General features: G+C 45.7%; 1 protein-coding gene and 1 pseudogene across 2 annotated transcripts in view; one reads left to right on the top strand and one right to left on the bottom strand.

Moving 5' to 3' along the window:
- dlgap1a (discs, large (Drosophila) homolog-associated protein 1a) overlaps positions 1-12,822 on the top strand; it is a 1,321,170-nt gene that overhangs the window by 142,132 nt on the left and 1,166,216 nt on the right. The window lies entirely within an intron of this gene.
- LOC140385948 (cytochrome c oxidase subunit NDUFA4 pseudogene) lies at positions 1,823-2,107 on the bottom strand (annotated as a pseudogene).

Below are 12,822 nucleotides of genomic sequence, written 5' to 3'. Positions count from 1 at the left end.
TGGTGTCTTGTTTAAAGCTCTATCCAATGGTACGACTGTTGAGGGTCCTATAAACTATTCCCACCAGTGTTTTCTGACCCTTGCCGTTTCTAACTTTTACCCATATTGATTCTAATTTATGATCTTCTGAGGCTAGATCCCTGCTCACAAATCTCCTTATGTCACCCTTTAATATCAGGGCTACCTCTCTTCTTTCACCATTTCACCTGTCTTTCCAAAATAATACATACCCTGAAATATTTATTTCATAACCTCGACCACCTTGTAACCATGGGGGAGATTTTCCAACCATTCGCGCCAGTGGGATCCTCCGGACCTGCCGACGGTGAACCCCCGCCGCCGGTTTCCCGATGGCGGAGGGAGTGGGGTGGATTCAATGGAACCCATTGACAGCAGCAGGGCCAGAAGATGCCACTGCGGCAATGGTGGCCCACCTCCTGCTGCTGTGAAACATTGGGGATGCGGAAAATGCCCCTCCCCATGCTTCTGTAGCAACGATTAGATCTAAATCTCATTGCAGAGGATTCATGCAACAGAATTAAGAACTTTTAATTTAATTTTTTTTAACTTCGGTCCCCTGCAATGACCTTATTCTTTGATGCACAATTTTTGTTAACCTCTGTCACTTCCTGTCTCACTCTGCTTGTCTTTGCCCACATTGCTATACTGCTCTAATGCCTTGACCTTTTCCTTTAGATTTCTAAATCTCTCTTCACCCCAACCCTTCCATTCCTGTTAGTTTAATGCACCATAACGCATCAAGGCATTGAGATGTATGAAAGATCATAATGACCACAGTGCACTAATCCCAGGCATTTTGCTTAGGATAGTTCACAAGCTCTGCTGTAATTATTGAAGTCTGGAATTCCTGTCAAAACATGCATGCAAACTTAGAAAACATTAAAAACCAGCCAACGGTTTCAAAAAGCTGACGGACAGTGAAAAAAATAAAAGCCTCAAATTAGCCCAGAAAGTAGGCTGCATATCACGAGGAGATGGATTTTGAATTCACAATTGGCATTATTTTTATTGGCCTTGGTAACCCATTTATAAGTTACTGCCAGAAATAGATTAACGTCAGTCAGGAAATCCAAGGAATTAAACGGAAGCTGGTGTGGGACACAGCTTGTCATAACTTAATCTGCCGATTTACCTATCATTGAATCATACTCATGACAGAGGAAAATAGCTCACATATGTAAGATATATTGAGAAATAATTGAGGAAAGATCCAAGTGCTGAAGATGTAAGATTTATTTCTTGGACATACCTCTTCCCACGCCTGTTAAATAATTTAGTATCGGGCCAGTTTTCAAAGTGCAATACGCAGCAGTTACCAAACTAATTTTGACCATTGTAGCCATTAATGTAACTCAATGGAATCTCGATCATGGACGCTCCCCTGGCAGGATTGGCCACAGGACATATGAAATTGGAGCAGAAATAGGCCATTGGCCCCTCGAGCCTGCTCCGCCATTCAATAAGATCATGGCTGATCCGCTTGTGTTTCAAGTTCTACATTCCCATCTACCCCCAATAACCTTTGATTCTTATTAGGCAGGGGAATCAATCTACCTCTGCCTTAATAATATTCATTGACCCCACCTCCATTTCCTTCTGAAGCAGAGTTCCAAAGTCACACAACTCTCAGAGAAACAAATTTCCTGATCTCCGTCCTATCGGTGATGCACTCCAGATGTATTCACATCAACATTTCATATGTACACACACAAATTAAGTACACTATGTTTAATTCCTGCGTGTGCCCTAAACCGCATACATAGGTAACAGTAGTAATATGGGCCTCATTATGCATCAACTTTCATAGCCCAGCAAAACCACGTGGACAAGGTGGTCTGCGTTCAACATTTAGATCCTTCTTCAGTTTACTGCGGTCCATGTTCACAGCAAAGAACTTGTACAGCTGGGTGGGTGATATCTTATTCCAAAGTTCAGAGTTGTTTTGTGATTCCAGCTTACATCCAGGGCTACAGAGAAAAAGCCTCGGGAGACACATGCATGCTTCAAAACCTCCAGCTCCAATGAAGACAAACAATGGAATTATGCTCAGGTGGCTCTTGGCCTGTTGGATCATCAACCCCAACATGACAGCAATCCCCTCTCTGTGCTCGCTCCTATCAGACGCAACCCTAATTTTAAAACCGTACTCTCTTGAACCAGGAAAAGGAGCACAGCTGTGGGCCATGGAATTGGAGAACAGCAACCAGTAGGTTATTGGACCTGCAGCTAGGAATAGGAAATAAAGGTAGGCTGCTAACCATTCACACATTATTTTACTTAATGATTGCCTTCCTGCATTGGGGCTGGGTATAAGAACCATAGCCAGCATTTTTGGATCTGGATAGGCACACCCAGGAATTTGACAAGGTAGAGTTAGGAAAGGCTTGCATTGGGTCTGTATCTACTGCAGATGGTGGGTCTACTACGATTCTCAGTTGAAGCTCTGTATTCGCAAGGGAACCATAGAAAGTGTGGAGACGTGTTGCAATGTGTTTCAACCCCTCTCTTCTACGTCTTTCTACACAGAGAATAGGAATTCTCCAGGTACAAAATGGGGAATATTTACCCTACTATTCAATGCATTTTCTGGAATTGTGGAGGCTTTTAAGCCAAAATTTGTTTATCACAGACGCTTTAAATATAAAGATAAAATTATTTGTACTGATGTAAGTACAGCTGTGCTGGATCCTGTTCCCTTCATTTGACCCCAGATATATCATGCAAACTTGTGAACTCTGAGTACACAGATGTACAATAATCAATGCACAGAAGTGACTAGAAAGAAGGGCTAACTATTGAAACTAGATCTAATTGAAGTACAAAGTCTGAGAACACAGGTCCCTACAATCAGAATATACTGATTTAATTATATCAAGTGAAGAATTTCCAATTTTAAGTAACACCAGGACAGATACCTTGGACCTCCATAATGTGATGAAAAGTCAAGTCAAACTGTTGTGTTGTCATTTCTTCGTTTTGATGTTGATCATTTGTGCATTTCATATGTTTTTCATGTTTCAAAAATACATGTGGATAGCCATTGTTGTTGACAATAATTAATCCATATATGCCATTCCTCTGTCCACTTCCATACAAAGGCATTAACCTATCCTCAGTAAAAGACTTAACAGGAACGTCATAAGAAGGTCCCAGCTTTTATAGTGCTGTTATTACGAAGAGTCATTTATATCTCATGCTCATTTGGTACTGTTTGAAATTATAATATTTTGCCACTGAAATCAAAACCAATTCACACTGCTACCACTGCTCTGAGGAAAGTAGAAAGTCAGCTTAGTTGTTAAAAACTACCTATGTACATCTGTGCTGTGATTCTCAGAACTCATCAGCTCATGAAAAAAAACCTTCAGATTTGATCTCAACCAAGAGTGGGAGAACGTAAAGTCGGCTTTAGTTTTGACAGGATTTAGTTCCATTATACTGCTACAATTATAATATTATCTATTATACTTGTCCCCATGCAAACATGTCCATCCTTGGTCTGCTGCAATGTTCCAATGAGGCCGAACGTAAACTGGAGGAGCAGCACCTCGGGTGGGATTCTCTCAGCCCACGCCGGATTGTAGAAATGGTGGGCCGGACACGAATCGCACGACGCCGCACCGACGATTCTCCGGTGAGCGGAGAATCGGCACCGGCATGGTCGGCACAGAGCCGGTCGGGGGCCTCTCTACACAGCCCCCCTGGTGATTCTCCGACCGGGATGGGCTGAGTTGCCGCAAAATAAATCCGAGTCCCGCCGGCGCCGTCTACGTGTGGTCTTACCCAGCAGCACCTCAGCGTGTATCCTTTCAGGGGTGGCCTGGTGGAGGGGGAGGGGGGGTCCGACCCCGGGGGGGCCTCCGCTGTGGACTGGCCCGTGATCGCGGCCTACCGATCGGCGGGCTGGCCTCGAGGACTGGGGCCTCTTTTGCTCCACGCCGGCCCATGTAGCCTACGACATGTTGCTTCGGGGTCAGCGCGGAGAAAGAAGCCACCGTGCAGGCGTGCAATTGCGCTGGTCGCAGTGCGCATGCGCGCATTCGCGACGGTCGCAGCGTGCATGCGCAGACCCGCAGCGCCCATTTGACGCCGGTATCGGCAGCTGGATCGGCGTGGGTCGCTCCAGTGCCGTGCTGGCCCCCTGTAGGGCTCAAAATCGCTGCTCCTGGGGGCCTGTTGACGCCGTCGTAAAACGCGACGGCGTTTACGACGGCGTCAACACTTAGCCTCAGGATCAGAGAATCCTGTCCGATTGATTAGGCATGTTACAGTCCTCGGAACTCAACCATTAAGTTCAACAACATTTGTCTCTGACCTTTCTCCTCAATCTTAAACCCCATTTTTGATCACAATCATTGCTTGTCCCAACTCAAACAACCCATCCACCTCCCCCACTGGGCCATCTGTCACTTGTTCTTCAATTTTGCTTTCACCAAGCACTGACCTGTGTCTGCGAGAGTTTCCTCTGGGTGCTCCGGTTTCCTTCCACACGCCCCGAAAGATGTGCTTGTTAGGTGAATTGGAAATTCCGAATTCTCCCTCAGTGCATCCGAACAGGCACCTGAGTGTGGCAACTAGGGGATTTTCACAGTAACCTCATTGCAGTGTTAATGTAAGCCTACTTGTGACAATAATAAAGATTATTATTATTCTATTGCCCTTCACATTGACAATGACACGTCTTCTTTCTCATGCCCTACACATCTTTGTTACAATTTTTCCGAGCTCCCATCTATCACGGACCCTCTACTCTGTTCCACCCCACCTTATACAGTATATAATCTATCGCATTTCTCCCTCTCTTTAGCCCTGGAAAAGAGTCAGACGGTCTCTCTCCCCATAGATGGTACCAGACCTGCTTAGCTTTTCCACCTTTTCTGTTTTTATTTCAGATTTTCAGCTTTTATACTCCGAATGTGGTTAGTAACTGGCAACTTCCAATTCAAGTATGTGCTAATTTTCCTTTTGAAACACTATGGTTAAATTCTAATGTTGTTTCCACTTAAGACACTGTTGGTTAACATATCTGGAAGGTAGATTGCTTCATTTCCCAATGGACTTGAAACTATACTGAAGCCAATTTTTCATCTGTATCATTCAACTGAGCATTTTCAGTGGGTCAGATCTGTATTTTAGTTGGAAAGACAAAGCATGTCAAAAATACTGAAATATTTTAGGTTTACCAATGAAGAATGGGCATTTGAGTAAGGCACCAGGGAATTTCTGTTGTCTGGGGAACTCAAGAGAGAGAGAATATGGGGAGGACGTTGCAGAGATAGAGATTTGCTATAACTGGGCAAAACACCAAAGCTGATAATAGATGAGCATTTTAGCTGACAGATTCAGTGAGATGAATAAAATGGCTCAAAAAATTGCAAACTTCACACAGGATGCAAAAAGTTATTTTGTTGACACAAATATAACTAAGTTTAGGAAAGTAAAAATAGAAAATGCTGGAAATACTCAGAAATCAGGGGGCACCTAATGAAAGAGCAACAGCGTTAATGTGCCACGACAATGACTTTTCATTAGAATCATAGATAATCATAGAATTTACAGTGCAGAAGGAGGCCATTCGGCCCATCGAATCTGCACCAGCTCTTGGAAAGAGCACCCTACCCAAGGTCAACACCTACACCCTATCCCCATAACCCAGTAACCCCACCCAACACTAAGGGCAATTTTGGACACTAAGGGCAATTTATCATGGCCAGTCCACCTAACCTGCACATCTTTGGACTGTGGGAGGAAACCAGAGCACCCGGAGGAAACCCACGCACACACGGGGAGGATGTGCAGACTCCGCACAGACAGTGACCCAAGCCGGAATCGAACCTGAGACCCTGGAGCTGTGAAGCAATTTTGCTATCCACAATGCTACCTTGCTGCCCATCAGGAATGACCTGATGAAAGGTCATCCACCAGAAATAGTGAGCTGAATTTCTCCATTGTTCCTGAAGTCCTGCCGCCGGGGCTGAAAGTGGGAGGTTACCCCTTTGTGGACAACAGTAGCATCTAACGAGTCTTATTCCTGGGGGTGGCCAATTAAGAGCCGCCACAGCGGCTGCTTTGGACTGAAGCAGTGCTTTGAAATGAGAGGATTTATTTCAGCAGCTTCAACACTGCTATCACCCGCAATGAGAGGGCATCTTAATGATGGAAATGCCCTTGAAGAGGGGTTATTGGGGTTGTGGGATGCTTGGTCCAGGCAGGTCCCAGTGATTGTGGTAGGGAGTGATGGTGGTGAAGGAGATCATTGGGCAGATATGGTGGTGTTTTGTTTTAGTTTTTCTTGTGTGGGATGTGGGCATCGCTGGCTAGGGCAGAATTTATAGCCCATCCCTAATTGCCCTTGAGAAGATGCCAGTGAGTCGTCTTCATAAGCCATTGCAGTCTCTGTGGTGTAGGAACATTCACAGTGCTGTTAGGAAGGGAGTTCTAGAATTTTGACCCAGTAGTAGTGAAGGAACATGGGTGGCTTGGAGGGGAACTTCCCAGGTGGTGGTGCTCACCGGCATCTGCTGCCCTTGTCTTTCTAGGAGGTAGAGATCATGGGTTTGGGAGGTGCTGTTAAAGGATCCGTAGTAAGTTATTGCAGTTCATCTTGTATATGGTACACACTGCTGCTACTGTGTTGGCGGTGAAGTTAGTAAATATTTAAGGTGCTGGCTGGGATGTCAATCAAGTGGGCAAGCTTGTCCAGGATGATGTTGAGTTTATTGAGTGCTGTTGGAGTTACACTCATCCAGGCATGTGTAGAGTATTCCATCACACTCCTCACATGTGTCTTGTAGGTGAGGATAAATGTCTTGGGTTACAGGAAGATATAGACGGGATGGTCAAATGGGCAGATACGTGGCAGATGGAATTTAACCCTGAAAAGTAAGAGGTTATAAACATTGGAAATTTGACAAGGAAGTATTCAATGATTAGCATGACACTGGGAAGTTCCGAGGAACAAAGGGATTTTGGCGTGTTTGCCCATAGATCTCTGAAAGCGGGAGGGCAGGTTAATAGGGTGATCAAAAAGGCATATGGGACACTTGCATTTATCAATCGAGGCATAGATTACAAAAGCAGGGAGGTCCTGTTGGAGCTGTATAGAATTTTGGTAAAGCCACAGCTGGGGTACTGTTTGCAATGTTGGTCACCACATTATTAAAAGACAAAGTTGCCATAGTCCCAGAGGCTGCTTTCCCCTTTGAAGGGGAGAGCTGACTGGTGGTGGTTTAACCTGAGGATCACCACACCTCAGGTGAGGGGCAAGGTTGAGAAGGTGGCCCTTCGTGAGTAACCTCAGCTGGCCTCCCTCTGCATCGCAAATCAGCTGTCTAGCCCACTGAGCTAAACCGGGGTCCAATTTACAACATTATAGGAAGGATGTGATTGCACTGGAGGGGGTGCAGAGGGGATTCATCATGATGTTGCCTGGAATGGAACATTTGGGTTACGAAGAGAGGTTGGATAGGCTTGGGTTGTTTTCGTTGGAGCAGAGAAGACTTTGGGGGGGACCTGATCCAGGTGTACAAGATTATGAGGGGTATGGACAGAGTGGATAGGGAGCAGCTGTTCCCCTTAGTTGAAGGGGCAATCACAAGGGGACACAATTTCAAGTTAAGGGGCAGGAGATTTAAGGGTTTAAGAGGTTTTGACCCAGGGGGTGATGACAGTCTGGAATGCACTGCCTGAGAGGATGGTAGAGATGAGTTGCCTCACATCCTTTAAAAGGTAGCTAGCTGAGCACTTGACACCATAAGACCATAAGACATAGGAGCGGAAGTAAGGCCATTCGGCCCATCGAGTCCACTCCACCATTCAATCATGGCTGATTTCAACTCCATTTACCCGCTCTCTCTCCATAGCCCTTAATTCCTCGAGAAATCAAGAATTTATCAACTTCTGTCTTAAAGACACACAACGTCCCAGCCTCCACCGCCCTCTGTGGCAATGAATTCCACAGACCCACCACTCTCTGGCTGAAGAAATTTCTCCTCATCTCTGTTCTAAAGTGACTCCCTTTTATTCTAAGGATGTGCCCCCGGGTCCTAGTCTCCCCTGCTAATGGAAACAACTTCCCTACATCCACCCTATCTAAGCCATTCATTATCTTGTAAGTTTCTATTAGATCTCCCCTCAACCTCCTAAACTCCAATGAATATAATCCCAGGATCCTCAGACGTTCATCATATGTTAGGCCTACCATTCCTGGGATCATCCGTGTGAATCTCCGTTGGACCCGCTCCAGTGCCAGTATGTCCTTCCTGAGGTGTGGGGCCCAAAATTGCTCACAGTATTCTGAATGGGGCCTAACTAATGCTTTATAAAGCTTCAGAAGTACATCCCTGCTTTTATATTCCAAGCCTCTTGAGATGAATGACAACATTGCATTTGCTTTCTTAATTACGGACTCAACCTGCAAGTTTACCTTTAGAGAATCCTGGACTAGGACTCCCAAGTCCCTTTGCACTTCAGCATTATGAATTTTGTCACCGTTTAGAAAATAGTCCATGCCTCTATTCTTTTTTCCAAAGTGCAAGACCTCGCACTTGCCCACGTAGAATTTCATCAGCCATTTCTTGGACCACTCTCCTAAACTGTCTAAATCTTTCTGCAGCCTCCCCACCTCCTCCATAGTACCTGCCCCTCCACCTATCTTTGTATCATCGGCAAACTTAGCCAGAATGCCCCCAGTCCCGTCATCTAGATCGTTAATATATAAAGAGAACAGCTGTGGCCCCAACACTGAACCCTGCGGGACACCACTCGTCACCGGTTGCCATTCCGAAAAAGAACCTTTTATCCTAACTCTCTGCCTTCTGCCTGACAGCCAATCGTCAATCCATGTTAGTACCTTGCCTCGAATACCATGGGCCCTTATTTTACTCAGCAGTCTTCCGTGAGGCACCTTATCAAAGGCCTTTTGGAAGTCAAGATAGATAACATCCATTGGCACTCCTTGGTCTAACCTATTTGTTATGTCTTCAAAGAACTCTAACAGGTTTGTCAGGCACGACCTCCCCTTACTAAATCCATGCTGACTTGTCCTAATCTGACCCTGCACTTCCAAGAATTTAGAAATCTCATCCTTAACAATGGATTCTAGAATCTTGCCAACAACCGAGGTTAGGCTAATTGGCCTATAATTTTCCATCTTTTTCCTTGTTCCCTTCTTGAACAGGGGGGTTACAACAGCGATTTTCCAATCCTTTGGGACTTTCCCTGACTCCAGTGACTTTTGAAAGATCATAACTAACGCCTCCACTATTTCTTCAGCTATCTCCTTTAGAACTCTAGGATGTAGTCCATCTGGGCCCGGAGATTTATCAATTTTTAGACCTCTTAGTTTCTCTAGCACTTTCTCCTTTGTGATGGCTACCATATTCAACTCTGCCTCCTGACTCTCCGGAATTGTTGGGATATTACTCATGTCTTCTACTGTGAAGACTGACGCAAAGTACTTCTTTAGTTCCTCACCTATTTCCTTGTCTCCCATCACAAAATTACCAGCGTCATTTTGGAGCGGCCCAATGTCAACTTTTGCCTCCCGTTTGTTTTTAGTGTATTTAAAGAAACTTTTACTATCATTCCTAATGTTACTGGCTAGCCTACCTTCATACTTGATCCTCTCTTTCCTTATTTCTCTCTTTGTTATCCTCTGTTTGTTTTTGTAGTCTTCCCAATCTTCTGACTTCCCACTACTCTTTGCCACATTACAGGCTTTCTCTTTTGCTTTGATGCATTCCCTAACTTCCTTTGTCAGCCATGGCTGCCTAATCCCCCCTCTGATAACCTTTCTTTTCTTTGGGATGAACCTCTGTACTGTGTCCTCAATTACTCCCAGAAACTTCTGCCATTGCTGTTCTACTGTCTTTCCCACTAGGCTCTGCTCCAAGTCGATTTTCGTCAGTTCCTCCCTCATGCCCCTGTCGTTACCTTTATTTAACTGTAACACCTTTACATCTGATTCTACCTTCTTTCTTTCAAATTGGAGATTGAATTCTACCATATTATGATCACTGCCTCCTAAGTGCTCCCTTACTTTAAGATCTTTAATCAAGTCTGGTTCATTACATAACACTAAGTCCAGAATGGCCTGTTCCCTCGTGGGCTCCATCACAAGCTGTTCCAAAAAGCCCTCCTGTAAACATTCAATGAATTCCCTTTCCTTGGGTCCACTGGCAGCATTATTTACCCAGTCCGCCTGCATATTGAAGTCCCCCATGATCACTGTGACCTTGCCTTTCTGACATGCACTTTCTATTTCGTGGTGCATTTTGTGCCCCCGGTCCTGACCACTGTTAGGAGGCCTGTACATAACTCCCATTATGGTTTTTTTGCCTTTGTGGTTCCTCAACTCTATCCACACAGACTCCACATCATCTGACCCTATGTCGTTTAGTGCTATTGATTTAATTTCATTCCTAATTAACAAGGCAACCCCGCCCCCTCTGCCCACCTCCCTGTCTTTTCGATAGGTTGTGAATCCCTGGATGTTTAAATGCCCGTCCTGAACCCCCTGCAACCATGTCTCTGTGATGCCTACCACATCATACCTGCCAGTCACAATCTGGGCCACAAGCTCATCTACCTTGTTCCGTACACTGCGCGCATTTAAATATAGCACCTTTAATTCTCTTTAATTCTCCCTTTTTGTTTTCTTAGTGTGGTGGACCTTGGTTTACTGAGCCTTTCCATACACTGTGTCATATTTTGTGGGATGGGGACTATCGTAACCTCTCCTGAGTTTTGTCTTTTCGTGCTTTTTTGTATTCCTAAGCAGCTACGCTTCCCACTGATTACTTCACCTCTTGGTTCCCTGACTTTCCCTTCCCCCCCAATCTTTAGTTTAAAGTCCTAGTGACCACCCTATTTATTCTTTTCGCCAGAACGCTGGTCCCAGCTTGGTTCAGGTGGAGACGATCCCAACGGTATAGGTTCCCCCTGTCCCAAAACTGATGCCAGTGTCCCATGAAAAGGAACCCCTCTTTCCCACACCACTCTTTCAGCCACGTGTTAACTTCCCTTATTCTTGCCTCCCTATGCCAATTTGCACCTGGCTCGGGCAGTAATCCAGAGATTATGACCCTTGAGGACCTGTTTTTTAATTTGAATCCTAGCTCTTTATAATCTCTAAACAGGTCCTCTTTCCTAGACTTGCCTATGTTGTTGGTACCGACATGGACCACAACAACTGGATCCTCCCCCTCCCTCTCCAGTATCCTTTCAAGCCGGTCAGAGATGTCCCGCACCCTAGCACCGGGCAGGCAACATACCATGCAGGACTCTTTATCCTGCTCACAAAGGATCTATCTCTCCCCCTGATAATAGAATCCCCTACAACTACAACTTGCCTATTTACTCCCTCCCCTTGAATGGCCTGCTGAACCATGGTGCCTTGGTCAGCTGACTCATCCTTCCTGCAGCCCTGTTCGCCATCCACACAGGGAGCAAGTGCCTCATACCTGTTGGACAGAGTCAAGGGCTGAGGCTCCTGAGTTCCTGACTGCTGGTTCCCTTTACCTGCCTGACTTGCAGTCACACCCTGCTGTCCCTGGCCACTGGCAGGATTTAAACTACTTACTCTGACAGGTGTGACTGCCTCCTGAAACACAGTGTCCAGGTAAGTCTCCCCCTCCCGGATGTGCCTCAGTGTTTGAAGCTCAGACTCCAGCTCATCAACTCTGAGCCGGAGCTCTTCGAGCAGCCAACACTTACTGCAGATGTGGTCGCTGCAGCTCGCAATGGGATCTGCCAGCTCCCACATCAAGCAGCTCAAGCTTATAACGTTATAATATTTAAGGCGATGGGCCAATTGCTGGTAAATGGGATTAGGTAGGTGGGCCAGGTGTTTTTCATTATTGGTGCAGACTCGATGGACCGAAGGCCTCTTCTGCACTGTATTTTCTGTGATTCAGTGACAGGCTTTGGGGAGTTAGGAAGTGAGTTACATGCTGCAGAAATCCGATTTCTGACCTGCTCTTATATCCACAATATTTATGTGGTTAGTCCAGTTCAGTTTCTGGTTAATGGTAACCCCCAAGATGCTGATAGTCAGGGATTTAACAATGGTAATGCGATAAGGAGGTGGGTAGATTCGCCCATGTTGGAGATGGTCATACTTGGGCCTTGTGTGGCATGAATGTTATCAGCCAAAGCATGAATATTGCCCAGGTCATTCTGCATACGGATAAGGACTGCTTCAGTGCCTGTGGAGTCATGAATTGTGCTGAACATTGTGCAATCATCCACGTATATCCCCACTTCTGACCTTATGATGGAAGGAAGGGCGTAGCACAGCAGTTAGCACTGTTGCTTCACAACGCCAGGGTCCCAGGTTTGATCATGGCTTGGGCCACTGTCTGTGCGGAGTCTGCACGTTCTCCCTCTGTCTATGTGGGTTTCCTCCGGGTGCTCCGGTTTCCTCCCACAAGTCCCAAAAGATGTGCTGTTAGGCGAATTGGACATTCTGAATTCTCCCTCAGTGTACCCGAACAGGCGCCGGAATGTGGCAACTGGGAGCTTTTCACAGTAACTTCATTGCAGTGTTAATGTAAGCCTACTTGTGACAATAAAGATTATTATTATTATTGATGAACCAACGGAAGGTGATTGGGCCGAGGGCACTATCCTGAGGAGCTCCAGTAGTGGTATCCTGGGACTGAGATGATTGACCTTCAGTGTCAGGGACCCGGGTTCAATTCCAGCCTTGGGTGACTGTATGTGTGAAGTTTGCATGTTCTCAACATGTCAGCGTGAGTTCCCCTGAGTGCTCTGGTTTTCTCCCACAGTCCAAAGATGAGC

Source organism: Scyliorhinus torazame, chromosome 11 (genome assembly GCF_047496885.1).
Source record: "Scyliorhinus torazame isolate Kashiwa2021f chromosome 11, sScyTor2.1, whole genome shotgun sequence".
Classification (NCBI taxonomy): Eukaryota; Metazoa; Chordata; class Chondrichthyes; order Carcharhiniformes; family Scyliorhinidae; genus Scyliorhinus; species Scyliorhinus torazame.
Note: the sequence above shows the minus strand (reverse complement) of the source record. Positions and strands in the feature narration are given on the sequence as shown.